This window comes from Rhea pennata, chromosome 5, assembly GCF_028389875.1.
Source record: "Rhea pennata isolate bPtePen1 chromosome 5, bPtePen1.pri, whole genome shotgun sequence".
Classification (NCBI taxonomy): domain Eukaryota; kingdom Metazoa; phylum Chordata; class Aves; order Rheiformes; family Rheidae; genus Rhea; species Rhea pennata.
The window spans coordinates 39209193-39230600 of record NC_084667.1 but is presented as its reverse complement, the minus strand read 5'-3'; the positions used below and the strand labels follow the sequence as shown (position 1 = coordinate 39230600).

The 21408-nt window shown below is 42.4% G+C and overlaps 1 long non-coding RNA gene across 1 annotated transcript in view; it reads left to right on the top strand.

Moving 5' to 3' along the window:
- The first annotated feature begins 518 nt into the window (after positions 1-518).
- LOC134141076 (uncharacterized) overlaps positions 519-21408 on the top strand; it is a 117356-nt gene continuing 96466 nt past the window's right edge. Inside the window, exons 1-2 of the long non-coding RNA XR_009958533.1 lie at positions 519-616; positions 723-811. This is a non-coding gene — a long non-coding RNA (uncharacterized LOC134141076). The remainder of the gene's footprint in view (positions 617-722; positions 812-21408) is intronic.

Here is a 21408-nt window from a genome sequence, read left to right as displayed (position 1 = left end):
TAGTGACTTTCCCACCCCACTCTTTGTCCGGCTTCCAAGAGGGATCGTGCAGATGATCTGTGTAAGTCAGCCAGTGCTTAAACAGAGAGATGCTCTCAGAGAGGAGGGAGATAAGGGAGGATTTGCTACTTCTATGCTGCTGACAGAGCTACAATAGTAGTTGTGGAAAAATACTGAGTTCACTGAAAACATTTTTTATGTTTGGCATGTCTGCAAAGCCAACACTTCCAGAGTTTTGTACTGACACGTGAAACTTAAGGTTAAACTAGGAACTGTCCTGCAATTTTAAAGTAGGAAGACCGAATTTGTCTAGCTAAGAGTTTCCTCTCTGGAGTATACAGTGCACTTTTAAGGGGACTGTCTCTCAAGCAGCCGGCTCAATGTGAAGTTGATCCATGTTGGGGCTGGGTATGGAGTCAATCCATACTGGGACTGGGGCTTTGCTCCTGTAGTATAATGTTACGGAGTTTGCTATTTTTTCTTCACTCTCTTTTGTACTGGCCTCCAATTTAGGTAACTCCATCTCTCCACGGTGAAGATAAATTAAAAGAATTCATCTAGTGCTGCCATATATCATCTTAATTGGTTGGTCAGCCTTAAGCAAGCAAGCAGACAGGTATGTGATAGTTCTGGATAAGTGAGGCAGTATTGTATGTATTAGGTGTAACAGAAGGAGATATATTAACCATCAGCCTTTCTGCCTTCCCTGTTGTGGTCCTTAGGAGAGGTTGGAGTCACCAGCTCCTGTACTGGCATTGACGACCCATGCTGAGAGGAGTTTATTTGCAGTCCCAAATATGTTCTGGGCTGAGTGAGTACCAAAAGCCCAGGGCAGGTCTACTGTGTTTTGCTATTCTGTGATTTCTCCATGAATGATTAATTTCTAGCTCATATTCAAGGCAGGTTTCTCTATGGAATGGTACAAAAGGGAAAAAATAGAGATGAGTATACCCATATCTATATGAAGCTGCAGTGACCAAATTCTGGCAGATACTCAAGCTGCTTAAGAGAGAGAACTTGTTACCATCTCAAATAGTATTCTTGTGAAATTAACATAAGATTTAAAAAATGAAAATTCCAAGCCCCAGCCCACCATTATTTTGCTTTAATGCCCAATTGCTATTGAAATTGTATTAAAAAAAAAAAAGAAAAAAAAAAGATGTTAAATTCTTCCTAGTCCACTGCTGGCCAGTGTTTCTGAGGAAGTGCCAATGGCTTTGGATGCTTAATATGATACAATACTTCACAAATTCTACCTCCTAAACTGTATAGGTAAGCTGGAAAGTAATGGAGATAATATTTGAATAGGAAGGCAAAATTTGTATCATGTACCAGAGAAGTACAGCAAATGAGTGTTGAAGCTAGGACAAGCACTCAGAATTATGTAGTTCTCTTAACTAAATTGTGCTCATTCCAGCACATCCTGCAGTTTTTGTGTGATACAAAGGATCAGTAGGCCCTGTGAGGTTGCATCTAACCCTGCTGTGTTGAGCTGTCCTTGGCTGTATCAGCAGCCTTACCTGCAGGCCAAGAATTTGGACGTATATGTGAATAACTTCTCCAAGGAGCAAAGTAATGACTTGGTTGAAGAGGCTGATGTTCTTTGTGTGGGATGTGGCAGGAAAAACCATGTCCTGTGCTTGGCATGCACAGCTGTGCAGCTGCTGGCTTCCCTGATGTGCGGCAGAGATGTGGAACAGTTTCATTCTCCTCTGAATGTGTACGACCTCCGAAAGAGAGTAATGTGCTGGAAGAGCCAGTGGATGTGCAGTTGATTATGTAGGCCACTCTGGTGGAGACGTGCATCCAGCTACGGTGGACAGAGTCTCAGTAATACCAGTACACTTCAGAGAGAACCTGCGATTGCTTTTTTGTTTGCTTTCATTTACTATTTTTTAAAACAAACCAAACTGAATAGCAAAGAGTGTCAAGTGGCTCTGTGAAGTGGCTCTCCTAACACTGCAAATTCGAAATAAGTTTTGTGCTGTAGCTTCTGCTTGGTTGGAAGCTAATGATAGGTTTGTTATTGGTTGAAGTGGATCACACAAGAATGTATGGGAGTGTGCAGATTACAAATTTACTGTGTCTTGAAAGCACTTATCACCTGAGCTATGCTACATGACCTCAAACGATGATTGTGCTTGTCTTCACAGTTACTTTGAAGTAGGAAGGTGTATAGTGCAGCTCAGCTGACAAGTGGTTAGTCACAAAGCTGCAGTAGCTTCATCTTCTCTGTATAAGCCTCCCTATGTCAAAGATGTTACTAAATATCTCCTGCAGATCAATGGCTAACTTTATTGTTCTGTGCATTGTTCCCTCTTTTCTATATTACTTGATGATCAAGAGAAGAGAAAAGGCTAAATAGACTAAATGATGGGAAAGAAGTAAATACTCCCTTGTGTTGCTTTGATGAATCCCAAAGGAGGCATTTTCTAATCCAGTTAGCAAATATTCCTGCTCTCTGCACAGGAAAGTCAAGTCACATGGAGGGTAAATGGCTCTCTTCAATGACTGAATGTGTCTAATAATGGGTAATCCAGAGCTGCTGATGCTTTTCTCCCCTACTGGGACTTCTGAATTACGCATCTTGTGACAGAAAGAGGCATTCAATGATCTGATCCATTGCTGAGTAGCACTAGCACTTCTGAATGAATGAAACAGTGGGAAAGTTTTGCTTACTTTATCCAAGGTGGTCTTGCTGTGGAAACTCTGTTCATGGCTGGGAAATTATAATTTCACTCCAATTATATCAGAGTTTTTTTTCCAGGAAAATCATTTTCCATATTTCAATTTTCGGACTGTAGGATAGACAATTGCTTCTTCAGCTGTGGGGTGTTTGTGGAATGACTTCCAGAGAGTGGTAAGGGTTGGATAGAGGATGCCTGCTTCGCATGTGAAACCAGGAGAGGTATACAAAGCAAGCACTATTTTTGCTAGAAGCACTGCAAGCTGTAAAGCTGTTATCTTGACAGTACTGCTTTCTCTTGAAGGAGAGTTAAAGGACTGCTCAGAGTCCAGTTTAAAATAGTTGTTTGAGAATGGCTTTCCAGGGTGGCTTATATGCCAAGGCTCATAGGTACCATGGCTAAAAAGGAACACTGTGATAATCCCTTCTGACCTCCTGAATGACACACATCATAAAATTTCATGCCGTAGGTTCTGTGCGTAGGCCAGAAGCCTGTGGTTGAATGTTACCTGGAATGGATTTCAAGGCTTAAACTTGACAAGCGTGGCAGGGTGAAGCGAATTTTCGTGAATAGGCTGGGCCCAAGCAGCGTGAAAGTCAGCAAAATGTTGTCATCTGACCTGTGAATTGCTTCAAGTGGTTGTAATAGGGAAAACTGAGTGTTGCTGTTTAGGAATCATATGTTTGTAAAAAGGAGAGGTAATTTTTGTAAATATTATTTTCTTTAAATGCAGAAGGTTTTAGAGTAGCTAAGATGACATCTCAGTTAAGCCATTCCTTTCAGAGTGATTTATGGTTGTTTAGACAAAATGTAGCTCTTTGTGTATAGTGTAGCTTATCAAAGTGTGTGCTGCTGTTGCTGACACACCCAACTTGTAGAATTCAGAAGATACCCTATAATAATTTATACCCATAGCCTGAGAGGATAGTAATTAGATCCTGATGCAAAACTAATTGGTCTTATTACAAAACATAATTATCAGTCTCTTGTCCTTTCCTGCCTTCAGCTGTATGAAAATGCTATGAATGGAAATTAATTAGAATTTTTAATTATCAAATAGATTCAAAACAAGAAGTAAGAAATGCGACACTGCATTTGTAGAAGATTGCGGAGCCCAGAATTAGACACTGAATTTTTCTTTGTGGTCCTTGGTACTTTATAAAGCATCTTAAGACCATCAAGTGTTCTAGGTAGATTGGTCTTACTTGAGATCTGGCCATTAGCTAATGCTTTCTATGTTTCATTGTCCCAGGTTCATGGTTAGGAGTTGGACAAGACCAATGATAATGATTCAAGGCTTGGAAAACTTCCTTTCCTAAAGAAAGGCTTGGGAAACTCACTGTGTTGAGTCAGTGTGATTTAGAAGCATCTTAACTGTTGTCTCTGTATATACCTGAGAAAGAAAGATTTCCGTGAGGCAGAGCACAATTTGTGCTTGGTGTAGCAAGCAAGGGTGCAGCTAGAGAAGTGAAATGAGGAGACTAGAAAGGAATATCCGTGGCATGAGTAACTGTTATCCTCAAAAGTGGAGGAAGAAACTAGGGAATCATTCTGGATCATGTGCTGCTTTTGCCATGAGTGTGTGCTGGAAATTTAGAGCTGCAGAAGGCCTCCTAGGTCATAGAGTCAATCTCTACCAATAGAGACTGCTGCAGGCTGAGTTGTGCCAGTGCTTGCACACATGGCAAACCCAGTGTGGTGTGTCACAACAGCTGTCAAAGACTGGTTGTCATACCCGGAGTCTCTAAACATCCTGTTTATCCCTGTAAGGAGGAACACTTGATTGAAAGATAAATATTCCCCCTTCCCCCCTCCCCAAAAAAAAGCTAGGAACAACATTTGCCCTTGGGCTAACAAACCTGAAAACAAAAGAAAATAAACATAGGATGGAGGCAAACAGATTTCCACACAAGGCCAGATTCTAAAAGGGATTTAGGAGCTTAGCTTGTTTTGGCAAGCTTGAAAAAGAAAAAGCCGTCTGGGTGCCAGGATTCATAGGGCTCTGTATGTGCGCGAATGTGACAGGGGAAGAGCACGGGAGAAGATGGGGTAGTTGCGGTGATGCGAGGGGTTACTGCGGAATGACAGAGCTGCCAGAAAGCTTTGTGCAGGGTCACCCTGGGGGCATAGCTTGCACATTTTTATTTTTTTGAAAAATTAAACATACCAAAAGAAAATCTCCAAGTTGGCAGTGGGGATTTTTTTTTCTTTCCCCTCTGTTTGTTTGTTTGTTCATTTGTCGCTGCACGGGAGGTCTGTTTACTTTACTCAAGAGAATGAGGAACCCAGGAGACACTGCTCTGCATGCGAAGCTTTTATGGAAGGGGCTTAGGGAAGAGAAGGGGAGGAACTTTCCCAGCCTTTTGAAACAGAGCTGAAAGAGTTTGTGGGCTGTTTCTTTTGCTGCTTTGCCCAGCGCATGTTGGGCCTGATGTTGCTGCTCCTTTTGCAGATGTAGCTGTGTTGTGGACTTGAAAGGGACTGGATTGGTCCTGCTGTTAAGGGTTGATCAGGCAAATCTCAACCGGGTGAGCATCAGGAGGCCTGAGGAGCTCCTGGACTTGATATGGAGACTGAGTGGTTATCTAACTCTGCAGAGCCCCCTCCTGGACTGCAGGACCTCTCCTGGTGGTTTGCTTTGAAACGAGATGTGTAGCGGTGCTGCTCTGTCCTACCACCTCCCCAGTAACCCTGCTGAATCAACTGGCCCTGAAGTCTGAGGTGATTTCATTTCTCTCTGTGCCTGTAAGATCCTCTTGCAGACAAGCCAAATGCAGCCTGTCATTCCAGGGATTTCAGTTTTTAGAGGGGACTTTTCCAAAGCTATATGGCAGCTTGCTGAATTTGGTTGCTCTGGATGGTTTAGGTAACTTCTGAATGCCTTAGTTTCCCCAGCTGGGCTTAGCAGCGATTGTGATCCAGCTGAAGATCCAGCTAATGGAGAGGGAGTGGAGATGTACACTACTCTTACTTAATTTCAACTGGCATCTCAGTAGATGAGGTGGTATTGTCCAGCTGGATCTTCCTCATATCTTATAGTACAAGAATTCTCAGAAAAGAAACATGGGGAGAAAACTAAGGGTACTGTACAAGGGAGGTATCTGTCTTTAGATTAACAAACAGACACAACTGTTGGGTTGAATGGTTATGTAGAAGACAGCTTACCATAACGTGAGGAATGTCAAAGGAATGGCTGATGAGTGTGATGGATAATTCAGCCGTAATGGACTTTAGAGCAGTGCAGTGTTCTGCTGTTTGTAGCTTTCTCATCCTTTTTGGCTTATGAGAGATGATGGAAACTGATGGGCCTGCCTGTAATGTCAGCTTGTGTGCTTTGTGTTCAAAGCAGCTATTTTCTAGCAGTAGTCTATTCTTTGAAACAGCCCCAGTGCATAGCAGAACAGAAAAATTTAGATTGGCACAGGGAGCTGGTTGCTTTTATCTCCATATTTCCTATTCTAACCAACAGGAAAACTACTCAGCAATGCTTTCTGTGCTGTAAAGGATCCCTTGAATACGGAGATGCACCATGTTGTTTTGGCTGCTCTGTCTCCAAAAGGAGGAGGAGTTCAGAAACCAGCTGGGAGTGTTGTTAAGGAAACAAAAAAGGCCTTTGATTAAAAAAAAAAAAAAAAAAAAAGAGAGAGAGAGAGAGAGTTGAAAAGCCTGCAGTTGTTCATGCTTGAGGAGGGAGGAATGAGAGGGAACGTGATTAGAGATAGGCTGTCCAGAAGTATTTCCCTTTACAATGTATGCAAGTGGGGACTGTCAGTGAACCAAAAAGAGAGTAATATAGAAAAAGACAGAAAAAATATTTTCACTCAACATAGAGTTAGGTTAGTATTGTGCAATTCGTTGCCATAAGATATCAGGGCCAAGAGCTTTGCTGGATTCAAACACACTTCTAGCTGTTCCTGTGGCTAACCAAGATATCAGAGGGCTAATGGTAATAAAAGTACAAGAGTTCTGAGAAGCTGTCAGTGCCATGTGGGTCAAGGCATAAACTGAATCTTGCAAACAGAGGTAGGGATGGGAAGAGACTTACTTTCTTGGGAAGGAAACTAGCCTCTGAGCTATCTGTTGCAAGGTTTCTTGTCCTGACTTCTGGGTCAGCCTCTGTCATATTGCAGAATCCTAGCCAACATGGAAAAGAAGGCAGGTTTGGTATGATGAGTTTTTTAGAAGAGCTGTCTCACCTGCAATAAGATAGCTGGTTGTTTGTTAGATGCTGTGGGGAGGTAGAGCACCTTCTGCGTTCTACAGCTATCAGTTGTGAACTTCTTTATTTCCACTGAGAGAAAAGCTAATTCTGTGGCTAAGGAATCATGAGAGTGAAGTTCACTTCCAATCTTTGTTTTCAGCTGAGCTTGGGTCATCTCTCTTAATCTCTATTTCTGCCTTGTTTTTGTCTCATAGAAATTATCTAGGGATGATCATCTTTTTCTTTTCCCCTCTCATCTGTTTGCCTAGCTATAATGCACTTAGGGAATCCTTAGTGAAAAGTGCCCCCTCCCTTTCCTCTTGTTGACTATGATGTACTCACTACTCATAATACCAACATATTGAAGTTGATACTCACTCAACTCTAGTTGAGTTTTCTAGTTTACTCTTTCATCACATTTGAACTATCTGCAAAAAGTAGTGCAGGAGCTTTGCACACCTTAGCTGTGGAGACATGCAGTTCGGTAACAACAACTCAATAAAAAAGCTACTCATTGAATTTTCTTTTTGCTGCTTTAATGGCTATAAGCAACCTCTATGTGGATTGTTTCTTGACACTTGGTGACCAGCCGGGTGAGGGGCCTTTGTATTGGTTTGAAGCCTGTGGTGAGAAGAGCAGAACAGGTTCTTGACTGCCCCAGTCTCTTGCTGGCTGCCAAAGAATGCTGGAACCAGAGGTCATTATTGCACAAGTAATTAAATATTTATCAGCCCTACCTCTCTGACTGCTTAAGGCCATTGTAGTAAGGGATGAATACTCCTGCCTGCCCGTAGTTATTTGTTTTTTGCTTGCTTTGTTTTTCTTGGCCTGTGGGGAGAAATTATGAAGACTCTTGACTAGGATCTGGAAGTCCTGCATCCTAATGTATTTGGCTGTGGCCCTGCGTATGTTGTGGTACGTTCTAGTATTGAGGAGTGTAGTGTCCTCAGGGCCCTCTCTCCTCCTGTTCCTTCCCAAAACTGAGCTGCCGGAGAAAAGTGCTTTGGTGCTCAGAAAGGAAGTATAAGTTTTCCAGGTCTTGGCAAAGGGTGAGTGAAGAAGCCAAACTGGAGAATGTCTATAGAGCACTACATCTGAATAGCTGTAGTGGCTTCTGCTTTCGTGTTAGCAGATGCCGGGCTTTTACCACAGCTGAATTGGAATCAAAAACCTGAGACTGGCTTAAAAATGAAGAGTTTCTTACAGATTTTTTTTAAGGGATTCTTTCCTCTGTCTGTGGTTTCAGCCAGAAATTTGGATATTATATCTTTTTTTCTGCTTTATAGGCAAGAAATTATTTGTCTTTTAAATACATATGGATACCTGCATATGGACAGAGCTCTCTTTAAAAAAAACAACAACAACAAACAAAAAAAGTGAGCCTTTGACAGAACCACAAAAGCAGGGCAGACTGAGCCACCCTTTAACCATCTGTCTCTTGAGATCCTGAGTCTTCTGTCTTTGGGGAGCACAGCCCACGGGCGTAGGAAATCATGTTGGCATCCTTCCGTTTTTCTTTCTGTGGATGGTCACAGCCACCAAAGAAAGGAGCTTCAAGAGCAATGGAAGAAACAGCTGAGGAACAGGAAGGAAGGGTGAGCTGGTTCTCAGCCCTGTTAGTCAAGGGGCACGGTAAGTGAGTCTGGGAATGTGCCTGGTACCAGGTGGGCATTTCCTTCCCTCCTAGGAGTGTGGAAGGGAGATGACCTTAGACCATGCTCACTGACTGCCTCCCTAAAGCCTCTTTGTTACTGGAGAAAGTTTGCCTCAGAGAGCCTGGCTGCAGGGTCTTGGCTGGAGCTCAGGAACAGCTTGAAGGGCACATGTTGGGTAGGCAGTTGGAGCTGGTGATGGAGATGATCCCCTGAAGGAGGGAAAGTGCATAGTGAGAAGGGGAATGATGAAAGGGCAGCTATGTGGGAGACCTTGTGGGAGAGGAGGAGGGCAGTAACTCATCTCAAAAGGAGCTGGGGCCAGCGGTGAAATTGCCTGGAATAACTGGCTGAAGCAGAAGAGCCCTAGTGGAATGACTGGGTTTGGCAGACTGAGGTTATTCTCTGTGCCTGTCTGCAGAGGAGTCAAATACGGTTTTGGTCAGTTTGTAGAGTATGTCTAACCAACAGCCCCAGTGCTGGTCACAGCCCAGAATGCTCCAAGGTAGCACTAACCCAGCAGCAGAGGAGAGGGGTGTCTCCAGAGGTCCCAGGGGCACTGCATTTTGACATATGAGTTTAGCCCCTAAAGCAGCAGCCTTACAACAGACACTGCGTAATGGCCTGTTCTGCATTTGTATTTCATTTGCCTCCCATATGGGATTAGTTTTTCCCTTTTCTTTATTTTTTTAATAGCGTTTTTCCTAGTCATAATAATCAGCATCCCCGCCCCCCGTTTTTGGACAGCTGGTTTTGATTGGTTTCAGTCCTGCAGATGCTCCTTCTGACTGAGAAGAGGGGGCAAAGGTTCCCTTCTTTCCAGTGCGAAGCAGACGGCCTTGCCGGAGGGGTGGGGGAGGCCCATGCGCTCCCTCTCTAGTCAGCTCTTTGCTGTGGCCTCGGCTGTCCTCTTGTGTAGCTGGTGAGGTTTGCCAAATTGCAAGATAATTTGTGTGCTGAAGGCCTGGAGAAGATCACAAGCTGTCGATGGTGATTCTCTCTCTGTTCAGAAACAACTGGTCTTGTGAGTGAGAGGAGCAGGATCCCCAAATGCATTGTGCTCACTGGCTGAGGATATAAAGGGTCAGCGTGCTTCTGTGATCTGGCCTGGCAAAGAGACCTGGGAGCAGGCGGAGGCTGACTTGATTTCTGTGTCAGTGTGCCATTAGTTTTGGGGCAGCTGTGGGCCACGTGTGTCTGATTGTAGAAGGTTTGGAGAATAGGGCACAGTTAACCTGTGTAACACTGAGTTACTCCCCATCTAAAGGAAATGGGAAATGTTTGAATAAAAAAAAACCACCCTGAGTGCACAGACTAAGAAGGGGGAAAAGAAAATCTGTAAGATGGACAGGCAGACTTCCCTGACTTTTAGGGTGTGAGTCAAACACAGATTGCCTGGCAGAAGGGAGAACTTTCCCTCTGAGGCCACCCAATCCACAGCTGCCTGGTGTGAGGTTTCTAGTAACTTCCTCTGAAGCAGCTTGTGCTGGTCACTGTCGAAGATGGACCGTTAAGGACATGGCCACTAGGCCGATGTCTTATGGCTGTTCCTGTGTTCCAAGCACCATCCAAGCGAATGAGACATAGTATTGCACAAGAGCAAAAGAAAGTAAATGTTTACAGGCACAACACACATTTCAGCTTGTTACATGTTCCTGAGCAGTGAGAGAAATGAAACAATAATTAAAACAGGTCCCAAGTTTCTGTGTGTATCTTGGCTTGCAACATAGTCGTCTTGGAGCGCTGCCCCTGCCTCTCTCTGATCGCAGGCTGAGCAGTACCACTGGGCCGTTACATCCAGGTCAAGGTCTTTCCAGTTACTCAACGTACATTGTTTTTCTGAGAACTGCAGAACCCTTCTGGTCAGGCAGCTTTATGGCTTGCAATAGAGTTGGGTGCTTGATGCTTTCCCTTGCACAGTGATAATTGTGCAGGACTCCCTGGCTGATGAGGAGACACTTGCCATGGGTTTCCGATGTGTTAGTGTGAGATAAATTTATAGATTGTTTTATCCTCGTGGGAGGAAAGGGAGTAGGGGGAAGAGTAGAAGAGCAGAGCTGAAAATAAGTAGACATTTAAATCATTTCTTCCCTGAATTATCCTTTTTTTAATGGTCTCATTTGGTTCTTTGTGTCTTCAGCTAAGCTATCAGAGTGCGACAGCACTGACATGGCTAAGGGCTGTATTGTCACACCTGACAGCTGTACTGGGAAGGCAGCGTAAGTAACTGTCTCTGCTCTCCTGCTCAGAGCATAAGGTTAGTCCCAGCAAGGATTGGAAATACAGAGCAGAGAGATGACTCTAAAATACTGTCTTCCAAAAAACACTGTACGGCTGATGGTCGCTGTGTATCCCTCCCTTCCCCCAAGCTTGGCTTTGCCTTGGCCTTCGCACCTAGAGGAGAACATAGGTCACCCTGAAGGTTAATTCTTGGCAAGAAGAAAGATCTTTTTACTAATGATCAGCCTGCTATGTGCATGGCATTGGAAGGGGGGTGTTTGTGTCCACAATGTGCAATGCACTGGTCTGAGACTCAGTATCTGCTGACGAGCGATAGCCTTAGCTGCTGACACACATCACTTCCTGTGATTCTCTCAGTTGAGCAGTGAGCTAGCCAGATATTAGTCACTTTGCTTGAAATAATAACTAAGGTGATGTCTGTTGAAGGTATAAATGTCCAGACTAGGTTCCTGTAAGGAGCGGATTGAAATCCCAACAACATTCAGCAACTAGTGCAGCAGAGTATCTCCAAGATCATGCCTACAACACTGTCTTTCTACCTGTGTTTCAGTCAGTGCAAATGTCTGCAACCATTGCTAAGTCTGCAAGTAGGTTAGATCTGTTGTCTGGCTTATAAAATAAAGGGTGTTTTTAAGAGGTGACAGTTAACACGGCCTCTTGACATATGCAACCAAGCTATTTAAAGTTCTTGTTGTTATAGGGAAATGCTGACTTTTCTATAGGGCAAGTTGCAACCTGCTTCTATGCAATGTGCAGTTAAAGCTTCTCTTTAACCTTGAGAAAACTAGATTTAATTTGAGAATTGCTGGATTTGTTCTAAATGCAAATGATAATGTTTGAATGAAGTTGGGGGGGAAAGTTGGTCAGTGTGCTTTTGAGTCGCAAAGTCAAGGAAAATTACTTTAAGAATTTGATGTTTGTGTTCCTTTTGCTCAAGCAGCGTACCACCAGCTCTTCAAAGTTTTTGTATAGTTAAATTCCTTAATAATTTCAGTAGTGGCTACTGTTGAGGAAAATATAAAATAACTCACCATCATTACAAACACTTACTGTTGTATAATGTGTGGGGATCCCAGCATGGGAGTCAAGGTGACAAATCTAGTCCTGTTACTAATGATGGAAAGTTGTTTTGTTCGTCCTTTTCCAGTGAAGTTTCAGTGGATATAATAACAGAGCAAAATAGATGGGCGTGATGACATTTCTGTAGCTGAGAGCTGTCAAAAATATTCCTGTAAAGATTACTTCCTTCGGTCTTATTGGAGTAGTAAAGGCTTGTGTTTGTAAAGCGGAAGAGCCAGCTTTTCAGAAGTCTGGTATTTTATAGAATGCTTGACACAAAAACCATAATTCCGGGATTTTGATTCCCTTGTTAAGTCCTCATGCTTTCAAATTCTTGGAGCTAATTTTCATTGACAATAGGAACATTCCTTGAAAAATGCTGATGTAATGAAGTACGTGCTACTTGAGATTAATAGATTTATTCAGTGACTCCTTTCTGAAACTTTTGCAAAGTGTCTTAACATTTTTATGTTTCTCTAACTGCCAACAAAATAACATTGCACCACACAGTTTGCAACATTAGTCAGATTTTGACACTGGCTCACGCAAGAGGCAGTTTTCACAGTCAGGAATCATAAAATGTTAAAGAAATTGCCATTATTTGAAAACTAGACAGAGTTCAGTAAAGCAGATGGACTTGCTAGCTGTGACTTAGGAGGTCTGTAGCACAGCTGTGTTGACATGGATTATAGACAATCAAAACTGTATATAAAGTGCATGCCATAGTTCTAGTTTTAAGCATATTGCTAACATTTAATGAAGTATGTAACCTTATATGGTTTATGTATTTTTGTACTGTAGCTGCAAGTTGTGCTAAAGCCTTGGCTAAACCTCCCCAGAAGTCTCCACTGCTATTTGTAATGCAGGCACATAGAACTGGAGTGCCAATAAGCCTTTGATTGAATCCTGATTAATGTAAATATGTTAAGCCTCTAGGTGCCATTCCAGCCTAGAGAGCTTCTTACAGCTTTTAACCACGTCCACATCAGAGTTAGAGAGACTCCCTTTGCTTCAGATACTTTCCAAAAACCGTCTGAAGAATGTTTGGACTCACTCGTGAAGGATCAGTGATACAGACATTTCCTGAAGCCCCTAGCTTTCTTGTTTGCAACACTATTCCAATAAAAATTAAACCCTCAGACACAAACTTAGGAAAGGAAAGAGGAAAACAGAATTCTGATATGTTTCACAACTGTGCTCTCTGATCCCAGGAGAAAGGTTGGGTAAGAAATGTTGTGTTCTTGCATGCCTTTCTGTCTTCAAAGTCTTCAGTTAGTTCTGTTTTACTAGGAAGGTCTCTTGGGGTAGGTGAAGAAGTTGCGTAATTGTTTCAGTGCATTGCTGCATTACTTTAACTATTGCTTCTTTGTATGACCAAGCATAGAAGGGGAGCAGTGATCTGCTTGATTGATTCTTTAAGGTACTTTGGATGCAGCAGATGAGATGTATGGTGGGAGGAGAAAGGCATTCTGGAACCTGGTATATCATAATAGGTTCTCGATGTGTGAGACAGATTTGAAAAAAGCTGAGTTCTGGTCTTAACTCTGATGCATCTGGTATTTTAATACCTGTTTTAGTGCCAAATTCATAGATTTTAATTTGTCAAGTGAATAAGCTGAATATGTGCAGCTTCTTCAGTATGTGGAACAGGACAAGACAGCTCCAACACAGAGGCTAGCTTCTGTCAAAGTAAGTCTTTGGGCTATAACCCTCCTGATATACATCACTGTCAGCACATCCTAAGAATTCTGCCATGATAACTGCAGGTATACATGATGGGAAAGAAGGAATAACCAGAGGAAAATGCCCAGCAGATTTTGTCTTTCCTGCTAGGAGAATATTTTGCGGTGTCGTCTTCAAAGTAAAGATTCTTTCAAGTAAAGTGCGTGTAATGATGCAATTTGGATCTATATGCAAAACAGACTACTTATATTCTCTGTCGTGCCTTTCTGTCTGGACTCTATGTGCTACAGATAATCATGGACCAGTATTACTACTGCTATCAGGATTATACACTTACTTACCGTAAAGGGAAAAATTTTAATCTGTCACTCACTGAATTTTCCTGTGGACAATTCAGCCTCCTAATGTAGTGTCTTAGGATATATTAATAGCAAAGAGTTTCTTTCCAACTCACTCAAGACTAAGCCACAGCAGAAATTAATTTCAAAGCTCTCCACTGGTGAATCAAGGATTTGAAATAGTGTTAACTAATAACGGGGTCTTTGTCCTATGGGGTTGCTACAACCAATATAGTTCATCTCCTTCCTTGGTGAGTGTTATCAGAACTTTTCATTTTCTTCTTTTGTCTGCGGTCGCTCTATTCTAGTCCCGTGGTTCTTAGTACCTCCTTGGATTGGGCATCTTTGTGCAGCAACACTAGAGAAAAGTACCGGCTTCCTAGTTTGTTTTTCAGGCTGACAGGCATTCATCTTCTGCTTAAGGTCCGCTTTTGGTGGAGCTCTTGTCCACCTTGTCCAAACTGTACACATGCAGATGCTTTCCAAAGCCACATGCTGTTCTGCGGATGTCTCGTCTTTCCCACCTCCTGGCTGCTTCAGGTATTGTTTTGGTGCCCTCTGGCTTAGTGTTCCCTGTGCCCTTCAGCCTCTATGCCTTTCTCTATGGCATATTTTGGATTTTCTATCATGTCTGTAGTGTCTGAGCGCTGTCTATTTGCCTTATAGTTTGTTCTGGGCTGGCTTCTGACTGCTTTAGCAGGGTGCTTTTTACTGACTAGTCCAGAGGCTAGCCATAGTCTGGACCCTTCTCAAAAGCTCAGGCCTTAAAATTTGCAAGCTGGTGGTTTTTGTATTTTGTGTGTGTGTGTGTGTGTGTGTGCGCGTGCGCTGAGGGGGAGCTATTTCCAGAAAGAGAGTGTTTTTATTCGGAATATGTTACTTCTCAGTTAGCTGTACCGCAGTTAGCCTGAGGTTACTGGAGACTTCGTAAGTGTTTCAAAAATAGCTGTGGTGAGGTTGTCTACCTTTTTCCTAGGCAAGATTTCTGGGGAGAAACGGGATTTTTTTATTAGACTAACTGATATAGCTGGACTAAACAAGCCATAGAACAGGCCTGACATCTTGTTTTGCATGAATGGGAAGATATTCAGGAAAGCCTTGTTTAGACCTCTGTTATTCCTGGAGACTTTTGTTTGCTTCTGTCTTCCATTCCGTAAATCTTAGTTTTGTTTTAACCCTTCTATCACAAGTTGTTCAAAGTCACCTAGAGCCCAAGGAGAGTTTGTGTGACTACTTGGATTCTCAAGAACTCCGAAGTAGGCCTGTGCAACTTAAACCTCTGTGTTTTTAATGGGGCCTATCCAAGGTATGGTTTCCTAACGTCATTTGGCCTAACTGGGTCACTGTTACACCTACTGGTATAACAGTGCTACAGACAGTTGTAGACTGATGCCATTACTGTATGATGACATTTCTCTGGCTGTCCAAATATTTCCTCTGACTTGTATTTTCTGTAGCATCATTTTTCTCCTGTTTTCTATGGCTTACAGCACATTTCTCTGGTTTCTTTTTCTTTTTTTGTTTTCTTCAACTATTTTTGCAACATGTACAAAAAAAGTGCATACCAGTAAAATATTATTGTAGGACTTGATATAGCTACCTCTTAGTTTTTCTGCAAATATGATAGTTCTCTTTACTTTCCTTTGTAAAATAAAAATATTTAATCAAAGTCAAAATTGTATTAAAAAAATACTCCTGTCAGACTTAAAACATACAGTGCTTGATTTGTGAGTCCCATAAAAATTGTGTTGTCTTCAGCCAGAGTTAAAGGATGAATTATTGCCTTAAGCAGCAGAAAAAATGAAAAATAGTGGAACCTTGTCTTCCTTTAACACACATGTTCTGGGGGTTACCAATGATGTCATACCTGTGGTTGTGTCTTTGTGTTCCAGCTCCTTATTTTCAAGTAGAAATATTATTTCCTAATCTCAATAAAACAATCCAGAGAGTACATTATGGTCTAATTACTGTATCTTTCCCTTGGCTGCAGTTGCTGGAGTTCTGGCTCTGTGCATTGGAGGACCACCTTGATCGTTTTATGCTTGCTTAGTTATGATCTGCTTATTGATTGACAGTGTTATCGTGGAGAGCTAGCTTGTCATGGTACTAAATATGCATTTTGTGTATCGATTCCAGTGCAGGCGTGTCTTTTTTTTTTTAATATATTGGAAAAAAAAAGTACAAATGCCAGCAGCCTTAGACTATACTGAAGCTGCTGCTGCTGCCACAGCCAGAAAGCTAGCTGATAATACTTTTGCTAAAAGCCTTGCAGAGCTAGCTCAGCATGCCTCAGCTCCTCTGAAAGATTTATTCCACAGCATAGTGTAGGCCAGGCAAGAGCCGTTAAGCCCTCACTTGCAGTAGCACTGCAGCTTGTACCCATGAGATCGTTAAAGAACAGTGATCTCTGCTTCAGGTAAAGTCAAGTCCTGTCTGTCTTATCTCATTTGTTCATTTCAAGTCATAGTGTGGTAACACACAAATTAGCCTAGTCTTCACCAACTAAATTACCATGCGTGCGATATTCGCCTTTTCTTTCCTATTCAGTGTTACTTGAGAATTGGATCTGATTTCCTCAGTGACCTGTAAAATCATAATAAGAATTTTACTGACGCCTCAACAATTAAAGTCGAATTGAATTTTACACTTCAAGCATGACTTAATCGTTTATTACTTGTGAAAAATTACACTATTATATATCCAACTTATGCCAAGTATTCTTTGAGTACCAAATGATATTTCTGGGAGATTTTTTGCCTTAGGCCACTAAGGAATTGCATCTCTAAACCTTCTCTTACTGTGACATCTGTCCATTTCCTGGATTTAATCGTAATGAGAAGACTCCCAGTTTTTATTCACTGAGTTTTTATTCAGGATCTTTTTCCATTTTCCTTCTAGCCTTCAACTTCTCCTTGCTGAGAGTAGTGAAAAATACAGATATAGAAGGAACTGCTCTTATTTCCTAGATGAAATTCAACTTTTATCTTCTATTTAGTTTGAAATTGTTGTGGAGGCTGTAGAACCAGTCTGTCTTTCAGTGCTGCACAGCAATAGGATGGATGTTAACAGACAAGTTGCAAGAAAGGCAATTTCAAATAGATATTATGGGGGGGGAGGGAAAAAAAGACATTGAGGAGAATGGAACAAATGAATAGAGGTCCAGAGAGGCTGTCGGATCTCTCTCCATGGGGATGTTCAAAATTCAACTGGGCAAGGTCCCAAGCAACCTAGTCTGAGTTGACCATGCTTTGAGCACTAGATAATTTCCCTTTCAAAATGAATTAGTCTGTGGGACTGGGGGAGTCTGAGGGTGTGGGAAGAGAATACAATGAGACTGAAAAGAGTAATTAGTAGCAGAGTTATAAAGTTTGAGAAAGTTGACCAGCATGATCAGAAGGATGAAATTGTTCGAGGGGTGTAAGGATGTGGGGGAGAGGAACTAGATCAGTAATTTTTGATCAGTGTTTGAGAAAACTACGATCTCGAGATGAAAGCTCGATAGGGAAAGTAACCCTATTGTCTGCAGGCTTCTATTTGCTGTGCAGAAGGTCAGCACTTCTCCTGGGAGAAACTTAGTGATTGAAAAGAACTGAAAGATGTTAGGACTCTTCAGGCCGGAAAAAGGTGCACAAGGTGTCAGATGGCCCAAATGGCCTTGAGCAGGTGATATAGGAGAGCCTGTTGTTATACACAGGAGAGAGAAATTCCTTCTTTTCCATTAAAATCTTTCTTCCCAATGAATCACTGGTCTGCAGTTTGACTGTGTGGACAAGCAATGGAGTTAAGGGGTAGAAGGTGTGATTTTTGACTGGAAACAAAACTCATGAAAACTACTTAAGGCTGTTTATTGTACAAGAATACTGGCCAGCCTCATCCATGTCTCATTTTAGTGGTAGGGAAGTGTAGAATAGACTTCCCTGACAGAGGCAGGTTGTTCTGAACACAAAAGAGAACCAAATCGTTAAAATATACATGAATTTACCACGGCTGAGAAAATCCAGGGTTGATCTGCAAACCTTAAGAATGAGTTTCTTTACCTTATTTCTGTTAATTCACTTTGTTGTCATTTTTTTTTTTTTCTTGCTTTTGGTGTCTGTTTTTTAAAAACTTAAAAAAATTTAGTGGAAGTTTGTTGTTTTGTTTTTGTTTTTTGTGGGTTTTGTGTTTTTTTTTTTTTTTTTTTTTTTTGAAAACAGTCTGCAGAATAATCTGCTCTCCTAGGCAAACAAATGTCTTCAGAATAAAACATGCATACACAAGAAAATTCCACTGAAGGAAAAAAGCATACTTGGCTTGGGCTCCTCTCGTTATTACCTGATATATAGTATTATGTTATCCTTAGATGGTCTGTTATTGCCTTCCTTCTCCTGAGCAACATGCCAGCAACCATATGTGTGTGAGTGGCCTAAACTGTACATTGAACTCTCCACTGGCAGACTGTGACAACGTGGTCAAGTGGAGAGTGCACTCAGGTTAGGCCCTGTACCTAGCTCTGTGACTGACCATCTGTGTAACCTCAGGCAAGCTGCTTCATGTCTCCATTTCCTTTCCTTTCCTTTCCTTCCTTCATCTGTTTAGAATATGATCCCTCTGAGTGCTTCTCCTCTGTGTGATGCAGCACCCTGCAGAGATGCCCAAGGTAGTTCCCCTGTTAGGAAAGATACAGTTACGTCAGAGCAATACTGCAGCCAAGTCAAGCAGCTTGGGTGGCTGTTGGGGTTTGGCCATGGGCCAGGCTGATGTGGCTATCCCATTCTTCAGAATAATCTAGTCTCTCTGTACTGTCTCTGTTATGCTGCGTGGATGTCTTAGCTTTTTTGGAGTCAACTCGGGGAATCTCTGGGAGGAATTGGTATCGTTGGGAGCTGTGTATGTGAATTCCTGGTGGCCAGAAGGTGGTAAGTGATTCTCCTGGGCTGTCTTTTTCTTGCCTCCAGATACGTGTATGTGCCAGGTGTGACACACCTGGGCCTGTCTTTGCTGTATTCACGTATCTGAGAGAGCAACGTCAGAAGAGGATGTTAATTCTGTTAACCCTTGTGATATCTCCGAACTGTACCTGAGCTCTGTGCTTACGCCTGTTCTGAAAGTGTTGACCTAGCCTGTTGACCAGAGTGGCTACTTACCAACAGCTACATGAAAATATTGGCCTGCATGTATGGCTGGCAGAGATCAGCACCAAAAGTGCTGGAACAATACCATTTGCCCTAGTCAAAAGTTTGGGTAAAATGCATTTGTTAAAATTTAACTGGGGGGAGGTATAGTTAGCATGCAAGTATTCAAGTCATTTAAAATCTAAAAGTGATTGTGCTTCTATTTCCATGATGTCCATGCAAGATGAGCAGGAGTGCTTAGTGTTTCGTGTTGGGGCTGGGTATTTGTTCCTCAGAAGTTACTCATACTCATTTCTTTTTACCGGTACCAAATAATAGCGGTGGGATTTTACAAGCTCTAGGCATGGATGTAAAATACTACAATGAGGCATGATCTCTATGAAATAGATCCTCAACTGTATAGACTACAGCAGACCTTCCCCACCTTCAGCTAGCCTTCAGCTAAGGGCTTGTTGGTCTTTCACAGACACTTCTGTTTGTTTTCTGTTTTAAGCAGGCCTGTGGTACAAAGCCAGTAAAATCTACGTTAGTTAGTCAGCAGTGAAAATGTACTGGTTTTATGCTAATAAATAAACTAGAAAGATAATTTGGTGTTTTTAACAAATGGTGAAAAGGCCTCAGGTGCTGGATCACCTTTATTAGTCTGGCTTGAATGCAGCGTTTTCCAGAAAACAAGTGAAATCATTCAGTGCCATTGTTGCATGATTGTCTTGATTCAGAAGTAACCACTGTTAGAAAAAAAACAGTTAAATCACTGTGTATCACTCAGTGGGTGAACCAGGAAATAGTTTAGGCCAAATTGGTCCTGTTCAGGTAGATTTTTGCTCTGATGTAACTGAATTGATGGAAAATTCTGCGTTAAGTTATACTTAAATTGACGAGACCAGGATGTAGGTGACCAGCTTTGAACCTGCTTCAAAAAACAATTAAGAAAACGTAGTACAACATGAAATTTCAAAGGCTTTTGACCAGTTGCTCCGGGCCCATTCAGTTTTGTGTTGACATTGTGCATTCATCATGCCAAGATTGCAGCAGAATTTGGTCCTCTTTGGAGCAAGGGAGGTGGTTAAAAGTTTGGCTATTTGTTGGGGCTGTGAGATTTAGTGTTCCCCATGGATGAAGGCTGCCAGACAGAGCTTAGAGCAGAGTTGGCCAGTTAAATGAGGACAGAGACATTCTGGGCAGGGGAAGTGACTGTTCTTGGTATGCTGGGAATGTGAGGGAAGAGCCCTCTGTGGCACAACTCCGTCTGCTTTTACTTATTTCTCCCTTTCATATTCCACGAGGTTGGGGTTGTTGGTGGTTGTTCTCGTTGTCTAGACCTTCCTCTAGGCTTTGTAAGCACCGGAGACACCCCTCCCTTCGTGTTTGGAGACACTTCTCTCCCTCCAGCTGGGAGCATGAAATGCTTCATCCACTGATGGAGGATAGGAGCCTGCAGCACCGGGGCTACGCATTTCATCCTTTCCCCGGGAGAGCAGCTGCATTGCCACCAATCTTCTGTGAGTCCAGGGAGGGGCGTTCACTCCCAAACCCACACAGCAATGCAGTTCAGTCCTGCTGCGCCTTCTGCGTGATTCCATTGAAATGTTCTTCCATTTGTATTTTAGGCTTTTTACCCCTACTCCCAAATCTAGTGAATCATTTGTGGAGGTTGTGGATTCCTCCCCTGTTTCATTATAAGTAGTTGGTTTGGGGTCCTGTTCAGATCACATTGAAATCAGTGGAGTGCTTTCCGTCAATGGAAGCCTTTTCTGTTGACAGCAATGTGAATCGAGTCAGACATTTGAGTAGCAGTGCCAGAACCAGGCAAGGATAGCTGGTGTATGCTTTTGGAAAAATGATTGTCTGCATGCTTTGGTGAAGTGAGAGGAGACCAATGAGAGGGTGGAAATGTTTTTGTAATGAATATTAAAGGTCTTCCCCAGACACCAGCTCCCTCATCTGGGATGAGGAGACCATCTAGGAATGAGGAAGTTCTTGCACATCGCCAGAAGCAGAGCTGAAATGCGAAGAGCAGCCTGTTTCCAATCCAGGTCTCACACGCAGTCTGACCTGGCTGCTCTTGCAGGGTGCAGGTCCTGCCTTCCATTTTGACTTCTTTTGATTACCTGTGGGAGGCAAGTGGTATCAGTAGCTCCTTTTATTTGGAAGTGGTGGCCAAAAGTTCTTTCTTTTACTGTGGCCTCTGCTGAACCACCTTCAATCAGGCAGCATATTTTCATGAAGCGCACATTGGTTATCTCCTGCTTGTTTCCCAGGCAAGGGTTGTCTGGTACCAGTGTTTACAATGGCAGGTGAGACTTTGATGAGTCTGAAGACTCTTGTGTCCTGTCTCCTGCTGAGTTTGTCTCTTTTATGATGAACAACCCCAGTTCCCCAGTTTGTTTAAAGCTTTCCTTACTGGTCAGGTTTGTTCCTTTTGCTTTCCTC